Genomic DNA, 9,136 nt, shown 5'->3' on the forward strand with positions numbered 1-9,136 from the left:
CCGCGCCCCGTGTCTTGTGTCCATTGGTTAATCTTATATGCATGCATATAAGTCCTTCAGTTGGTCTCTTAATCCCCCCCCCACATCCCTCCCCAGGCTTCCCACTGTAGTTTAACATTCTGTTCAATGTTGCTCTGCTTCTGTATCTACCCCTGTTCATCAGTCCATACTGGTCCCCTTTATTTGTCTCAACCTCACTGGAGTAGTCTCAACCTCACCAGGGCCGTCTGAGCCTCACCAGGGCCGTTTCGACCTGACCGGGGTTGTCCCTACCACACCGGGGCCGTTTCGACCTGACTGGGGTCGTCCCTACCTCACGGGGGCCGTTTCAACCTCACCGGGGTCGTCCCTACCTCACGGGGGCAGTTTCAACCTCACCGGGGTTGTCCCTACCACACCGGGGCCGATTCAACCTGACCGGGGTTGTCCCTACCACACCGGGGCCGTTTCGACCTGACTGGGGTCGTCCCTACCTCACGGGGGCCGTTTCAACCTCACCGGGGTTGTCCCTACCTCGCGGGGGCCGTTTCAACCTCACCGGGGTCGTCCCTACCACACCGGGGCCGTTTCAACCTCACCGGGGTTGTCCCTACCACACCGGGGCCGTTTCGACCTGACTGGGGTCGTCCCTACCTCACGGGGGCCGTTTCAACCTGACCGGGGTTGTCCCTACCACACCGGGGCCGTTTCGACCTGACCAGGGTCGTCCCTACCTCACGGGGGCCGTTTCAACCTGACCGGGGTCGTCCCTACCACACCGGGGCCGTTTCGACCTGACCGGGGTCGTCCCTACCTCACGGGGGCCGTTTCAACCTCACCGGGGTCGTCCCTACCACACCGGGGCCGTTTCAACCTCACCGGGGTTGTCCCTACCACACCGGGGCGGATTCAACCTGACCGGGGTTGTACCTACCACACCGGGGGCCATGAAGTTTCAATCGCACTGTATGTGCGCGCCCGCACGTGGTATTTTGTGGAAGAGCCACACTCAAGGGGCCAAAGAGCTGCATGTGGCTCTCGAGCCGAGGTTTGCCGACCACGGGACTAGATGATCCGCATGGCTCCTTCCAACTCTGTCATTTTAAGCACGGTTTGCTGACCATGGGTTTAGGGAATTAAATATCTCAAATGTCACCCCCTTGCAGTGGCCACACCCATTCTAACCAATAACCTATTCCCAGGTGTGATTGACAGTAAGCATCTTTGCTAGTCCCCCCAAATTTACTGAGCATGCATCTACCTTCCCTTTCTTTCCTGTTTTTAATAACTAAGTTAAATACAACAGTATCAAAACTGAAGAGGAAGAAGAAACAAAAACAACAGAAAATTACCCAGACAGGATGCCCTGAACTTCCCACCACAGAGCTGAGTAAGCCCCAGACCTTGATTGCCAGCTGCGTGCCAACTGCCAACCTGGGCCTCAGTAGGAGCCTTGTGTCCACCGCGGCTGGTGCACTGTTGCTAATAGGGATGACAGGGAAGGAGGGAAGTCGATGTAGTGTGAACACCAAACCTGCACTGTGGACATGGTAATATGGAATAGAGGCTGATAGTAACTGGTCAAAATTTTAACTGATATTCTCAACAGCACTTTAAAGGATTTTAGCCCCCACCATGTGGCATCTCAACAATTTTTAAACAGTCGCAAATTAGGAAAATGGCTCCCTCCAACAATGTTCATTTCCCTGATTCCGTGTAGCATGGGGTACCCAAAAAACTAAAACTGTAGTTACTGAGTGCAATTGCATTTTTATGAATTTAAAAGTAGTCTTACAATTTTACTAATCCAGTGTGGGTATTTTTGTGCTGATATGATACCTTCTAACTAAAACCCTTAATCAAAGATTAATTGTTATTCAGTATACATGAAATGTTTTGCATGAAAAGAAAGCTGAAATATAGATTAATTCATAGAAGGTCTTTTTTTTTTTTCCCAAGTAATTTTTTCTTTGGCATTGGGGAAGAACTGGCAGGTTCACTTTTGACTATCAGAATCAAATAGCACAAATCTGTGTGCATGTGTTTTTACTTGGAAGTCAGAGGGAAGTGATTGTCCTCGTGCGTCATCACTCACAGAGAAAGAACTACTAGTACTATGTTGAAAATGGGACATGTGGCCAGTGAGTCTGACTGATGATGGCTAGGTGGCTACAGCAATCTGCCATTTGTGACCATGTTGTAGCCGGTAGCATACCGAACTGTCTTCAGTCACAGGTTGAGTTTTTCTATGCTATACATATTTGTGTGTGTCATCTGTAGACTTTATATTAGAAAAGACAATAATTTTGTGAAGACCATTTTAAAATTCTTCATTTAAACCTTTTCAGCTTGCTTTGAGAGGAAAGTCAGATATACTCCATTTCTATGAATTAGGGAAAGGTGGGGGAGATCATTTAGGTAGTCAGACTTTTTTTGGTGAAAATTTTCACCCTGGTTTACAATAGGCATTTTTCCCTAAAACAGAATTGCTTCCCACTTATGTTTCAGAGTGTATAATTTAATTGAACCTTCTGAAAAAGAAGCAAATATCTTTTTAACAATTTGGGATCTATTGAGACATTGAAGTTCTTTTTATAGAAAAGTCTCATAACTAAATGCTTTGTTTTTGGTCTGGTGGCTCTGCTGATTCTCTGCTCACTCTGCTGTTTTCTTTGTATGGCAAATGTCTGGAGCTCCTGGTGTATATGTGAAGGGGTTACACATATGACCTAGGGGGTTTGGACTAATAAAGAAAGAAAAATGCAGAAATTCAGGCTATGGTATCTCTACATTTTTTGGTAACATGTTTTCATGGTTTAGATGTTCTTATTATGGTAGAATTTATTTCTGAGGACTTACATTATATTGCAAAAAAACAAGTTTTGTATATTTTCCTTGCCTTGAAATACTCTGAAGTGATAAATACTTCTATTTGTATATATCTTCTACTGCTAAGCCTCAATGGAAATTCAGTTAATAATCAATTTATTAAATTTAGGTCATCATTTGGCAATTTAACTGATAGCCATTAAAGTCAGCATTTTGCCAGTTTTTAATCTTACCCTGTTGCACTGATTTATCCTTGCAGAATGGATGCTGTAAGCCAGGAAATCTACGTACTTTCAACAGTTGGGGATTTTAAAATTTCCTTTTAGGAATAGTTATTCGTTGTAATTTTCTAACTGGGAAAAATCCATGATATTTTATTATTTGTCTTGACTTTCATTCTCTATCTTCCAGTTAAATAACATTCTATCCCTAACATAAAGCTAAACTTACTTTAAAGGTCAACCAGTGCAACTTACTTTTTTTTTTGAGAGAGCATCAGATAAATTGGTAAAAAAAATTTAAAAAATACTAGACCAGAAACACCACTTAATAGTGTACATCAGTAGATAGTCAGGGTACTGGCTGGGTTATTGCTTTTTTTCATCTTTAATTTATCTGATTCATAAAATATTCATAGAAGGCTGCACAACATTAGTTATATTTTTCCCCATTTGTTGGTCTTCATTTTTCTGAGGGAAAAGTGCACAGTATTAATATTTACTTAGTTGACATTACCAAGCAAGTAGACTGTGCAAGCCCAGAGTAGTTAATATTTAACAAAATAAAATAACACTGGAAAAGATAAAGACCAGCATTTTACTGCAAACTTTTTTTTTAACACAACCTGATTATTTTGATTAGGTCTATGTTAGGAAAAAGTCCTTGTGGCAGATTGCTACTGGATGTTTTATTTATTTATTATTTGACTAAAATTAGTCAGAATACATTTTCTTAAAATAACAGCCATGCAGACATACAAGTTGTACTTTATTTCTCTTGCTCCCTCACTACCTCCTCTTCCTTCTGCCTCTTCCTCTGCCCTTCTTTTTAATCTAATAGTTCCTAGAAACAAAGCCAGACACCAGGATAAAAGAACTGATATTATTATTTTTTCATGTTTGTTTTCTTTAGCTTTTGAAATATGGTCATATTTTTCCAGTTCTTTGTTGATCAGAATTTTGCTGAAAAAACACCTTTCAGAAGTATCTCTAAAAGATTGTTTTAGATTATTTCCAGGTTTCACTTTAGCTGGCATTTGGATGCTTTGTCTTGTTTAGAAATATTACAATGTAATGCTACATTACAAATATCTCAGTTATTAGGGTTTTGAGACACTTTAGCATGACCTTAGGATATTAGAGGTGAATGGAAACAGGGAGTGTCCAACACAGCACTCTCATTTTAGTGATGAGGAAACCTAGTCCCCAGATGTACAGAAGGGTCACAAAGCTAGTGAGTCAAATCCAGGACAGAACCCAGATGTCCTCATTCTTTGTCTAGAACTTTCCCCATTATAACCAGATTAATTGAGTAGTGACAATTGATTTGTATCTTTTTCTTCTTTTTCTCCAATCTAAATTTCAGCAATGTAACTATAATAAAAATAAGAACAGCTAACATCTAATGAATGCTTATTTTGTGTCCTGCATTATTCTATGCATTTTATGTTTCTTAATTGTAAGTCTCAAAATCATTATCCCACCTTACAGGTACTTGAAGCACAAAAAGACTTTGCTACTTTCCCAAGGTAACCTACTTTAGATAACATATGACAGAGGCAAGATAGGACTCAAGGCCAGAAAGCCCATTACACCCAATGGCCTTTCAGAAAAGTAGACTTCTTCCAGGGCTGGGGAAGCAATGGAGATACCTATTCCTCTGTCTGAGTTTGATTTTTCATTGATATCAATATCATTTTTCTGCTTTGCATTTTAATAGCCCCTATTCTATATAATCATTAATAATGAATTAACAATCTCCCTCAGAATTTTCTGAATATAATCACATTGATTTTGCAATAATGTGAAAATATGAACTTTACAAATTTCACATCTTTGTAAACTACCTATATGTAAAAATATTAAAATTTTTACCCCAAACCATTGATAAAAGTAAAATAATTATAAACAAGAAGATTTACAAAGGAATCAAGATAAGAAGTGAAAAAAAAATCTATACTAATAAAAGCCTAGGTGGCCCTCGCACGACAGCCTCATGTCATCACAAGATGGCCACCCCCACATCGTCACAAGATGGCTGCCCCCATGTTGTCACAAAATGGCTGCCCCCACATCATCACAAGATAGCTGCCACAAGATGACTGCCACAAGATGGCCGGCAGGGGAGGGCAGTTGGGAGAGACCAGGCCAGCAGGGGAGGGCAGTTGGGGGTGATCAGGCCGGCAGGGGAGGGCAGTTGGGGGTGATCAGGCTGGCAGGCAGAAGTGGTTAGGGGCAATCAGGCAGGCAGGTGAGTGGTTAGGAGCCAGCAGTCCCAGATTGTGAGAGGGATGTCCAACTGCCAGTTTAGGCCCGATACCTGCAGTTGGACATCCCCCAAGGGGTCCCTGATTGGAGAGGGGCAGGCTGGGTTGAGGGACAGCCTCCCACCCCCATGCACAAATTTCATGCACCAGGCCTCTAGTTTTCTTATAATTCAAAACCACATATCAAATAGAAGAGCTTGTGAACATATCATGGAAGTTGAACCAAACACTAAATGGTGTTCTCAGATTTTTTTTCAAAACCACATTTAATGAGTATCTTCTATTCTGTTCTAAACACCAGAAACAGTTACTCTATGGATTCATAAAAAATGGCTTTCTATTAGCAAAAAGAAGCCTTCAAACTGTACATTACATTTATAAAGTTTAAAATTATATGAAGTTTGGGAAAGAATAGATAATGTGTAATAATTTAAAAGTCACCACTGAGGTTCCCTTTGGCAGATGAACTTGAGGCTTATTAGTGAGCATTCTAGAAACAGTGTGCTCTGATATGCCCTGTTAACAGAGTCAGGGAAGCAGTTAGCTGGGCCCTTTCCTACAATTAGACAATCCTGCTCTGAACTGGGGGACTGTTTGAAGCTTGTGCAGTTAACACACACACACACACACATACACACACGCAAGTGGGCTTCCACCCACCTAGTTTACACTAATCTACCCAAAGTTCATGTTCTTTTGTATGGTTAATTTTTAGGTTCATTGCAACCAATAGTTAGAAATCATGTAACAAACAGAAATATCAATAGATTTATGATTGCCATTTCCATATGGACTAATTAGTAAGCATGATGGTTATACACAGGCTAACACAGCATTTCTTATTCTAAGGAATGCTTTTATTTTTAAGTAATATGTAGCTGATTATTAGGTGGATGGAACTTAAGTCATAGGAAAGAATTAACTTATTTACATAAAACTAATAGCCTTAAAAGTCTCCTGATTGAAGTCAGTCTGGTGCAGAATTTGTACATTCCATGACTATTCTACTCTACATACCTGTTAAGTGATAGTGGCCCAGCTCTTTTACTGACTGGGCACTGTCACTCTAAAATGAGACAATCTTCAATTCAGAGTTTCTGTGTTTTTTTTCTCCTAATCAAAGCAGAGGTAGTAACAGATAACCAGCTTCTAATTATTAAAAATCATGGTGTCCTGGCCTCTTTCATTATTAGTAGAAAACATATAAATAGCATAAATCTCTGTCTATTAAGAGTCTCACAGACAATTTCCAGAGATCCTGGGGGAATCTCACTTTTGGGGGAATCTAGATCACATGAAGATCTCTCCCTTCAGTCATGGGAGACTATTTGGAAAGTGCTTACTGCTGCTTCAATCTAGCTTTAAGCCTCTTCCCAAGAAATAAGTACAGCTGATTCTTGAACAATATGGGTTTGAATTGTATGGGGCCACTTATTGAAGAATTTTTTCAATTAATATATGTAGTACAGTAATTGTATTTTCTCTTTCTAATGATTTTCTTAATAACTTTTTTCTCTAGCTTACTTTATTATATGAATACAGTATATAATATACATATATATATAGTATAAAATATGTGTTAATTGTTTATGTTATCAGTAAGGTATCTGGTCAACAGCAGGTTATTATAGGTAAGTTTTGGGGGAATTAAAAGTTGTACGTGAATTTTTGACTGTGCATTATCCCTACCCCTGCTTTGTTCAAGGTCACTATATATGTAAATATCCCAAATTAGCTATACCCAAGGAAGATCAGTCTCCTTCCTCTGGTTGCCTTGAAGATGTGTTTGTTATTTTTCCCTTCCTAACATCAGGATGGAAGGAGAATGGATAGGTAAGAAGAACATGGAGTGGACAGGACTGGTTTTAATCTCTGCTCTGCCACTGGGGAAAGTCTCTCAATCTCTCAGACCCTTTAGATTCTTATCTGAAAAATAGCAATGCCAATGTCTTCCTTGTTAGGCTGATGTGAGGATAAGACATAAAATATACAAAGTGTCTGGCCCCAAATGTATGATCCAAAATGATAGGTGTATGGAAGGGACAGTGACAGGAGTGCTAGTGGTGACCAGACAGATACTGCTCTGAGACTAGAATCTCTAGCTAGAGTACTTTAATGCTTTGGGAAACCTTTTATTTCCTCAACAGAGGCAAGAGATCTCAAAGTAATTGAAAGAGGGACATTTTTCTATTTTCTAAGGAGATCAGAAGGTGAGTCAGGTCAAGAACTGCACTGCTTTACTTGATCCTTCTGTAAGAGGTCAGAAAGGGGAGTCTGAGGAAAGTCCCTGAGTCAGGAAATAGCTGTAACATCACATATCATCCATTTCTGGTGTATATTGAGAATACCTATGACTTTTAACAACTAAATCAGTTTAATATTCAGGGGGTGATGTACATGGAGAGAACACAAGTTAAGGCCTAGCTCTTGCCCTCAAACAATGGAGAGTTGAGGAAATAAAACTACAAGCTCCTGAGGGCAGGAATCATGTCTGTAAAGAAAGAAAGAGCCAGTGAGGTTGAATTTACTCCCTTAAGGGAACTAAATCAGGAGCGGAATCATGACTATCCTCCTGCACAGACAAAAACCTGGGCCAATGCACTTTCTCAACGCCATGCTGCAGGGTCCAGCCACAAGCTCACTGTGATAGCCAAGTGAAAGGACAGCGCAGCAGGACAGGCTCTCACTGAGGAGACATGGAGAAAGACTGGGGCTCATCCTCACACTATCACTCCACCTCGGCACCTCTGGAACAAACATACCTGGCTGATCTTATCTGAATCAATACAGAGTTACAAAGAAGTGCTTGGAAATCTTGTAGTATGACTTGAGTGCCTTACGGTATTTGTGGGAAATAAGCCCAAAAAAACTGTTGGATCTGTTACCTGCTGAGTTATATTGAAAGGATGGGCCTGGAGTTGTTGGGAGTAGAGTGGTTCTCACCCATTAGCCTTGTGTGGAATGACCCTAAACAGTGGCAGCACTTCCTCCTTGCTCGCCTGTGTGGGTGGTGCAGCAGAGCCACACCTGCCACTACTTGACATGGGAGCAGTTAATGAGGAGCATCTAATGCTTGAATCCCAGAGAAAGCAGAATTTTTTTAGTAAAAGTGACAATTAATATTATCACTAAAAAGACAATTAATATTATCAAGTGAGGTATTGTAGGCCGTGGAAGGTCTTGTGAAAAAGCCTCCAAGCAATACAGAGGGCAGCAACTACACACTTCAGTTGTTACTAAACTTTTCAGTAATTAAACTTGATTGGCAGAAATAAAAGTCCAGGGTGGCAAGCATTTTTCATTACAAATAAGTCTTTTACAATTATTTCTTTTTTATCTTTAATTTCTTTATTGGTTAAGGTATTACAAATGTGTCCTCATCACCCCATTAACCTCCAACCTCCCTCCCCACACTCATGCTCTCATCCCCCTGATGTATGTGTCCATTTGGTTTGGCTTATATGTATGCATACAAGTCCTTTGGTTGATCTCTTCCCCTTACCCCCACCCTCCCCTACTTTCCCTCCAGGGATTGACAGTCTGATCGCTGTTTCTCCGTCTCAGGATCTGTCCCTGTTCATCAGTCTATGTTGTTCTCTATATTCCACAAATGAGTGAGATCATGTGGTATTTATCTTTCTCTGACTGGCTTATTTCACTTAGCATAATGCTCTCCAGTTCCATCCATGCTGTTGCAAATGGCAAGAATTCCTTCTTTTTACCGCAGCATAGTATTCCATTGTGCAGATGTACCACTGTTTTTTAATCTACTCATCTGCTGATGGGCACTTAGGCTGTTTCCAAATCTTAGCTATGGTGAATGGTGCTGCTATGAACATAGGG

The sequence above is a fragment of the Myotis yumanensis genome, unplaced genomic scaffold (assembly GCF_028538775.1).
Source record: "Myotis yumanensis isolate MYYU_CA2020_CCGP unplaced genomic scaffold, mMyoYum1.0.hap1 SCAF_3, whole genome shotgun sequence".
NCBI classification, from domain to species: domain Eukaryota; kingdom Metazoa; phylum Chordata; class Mammalia; order Chiroptera; family Vespertilionidae; genus Myotis; species Myotis yumanensis.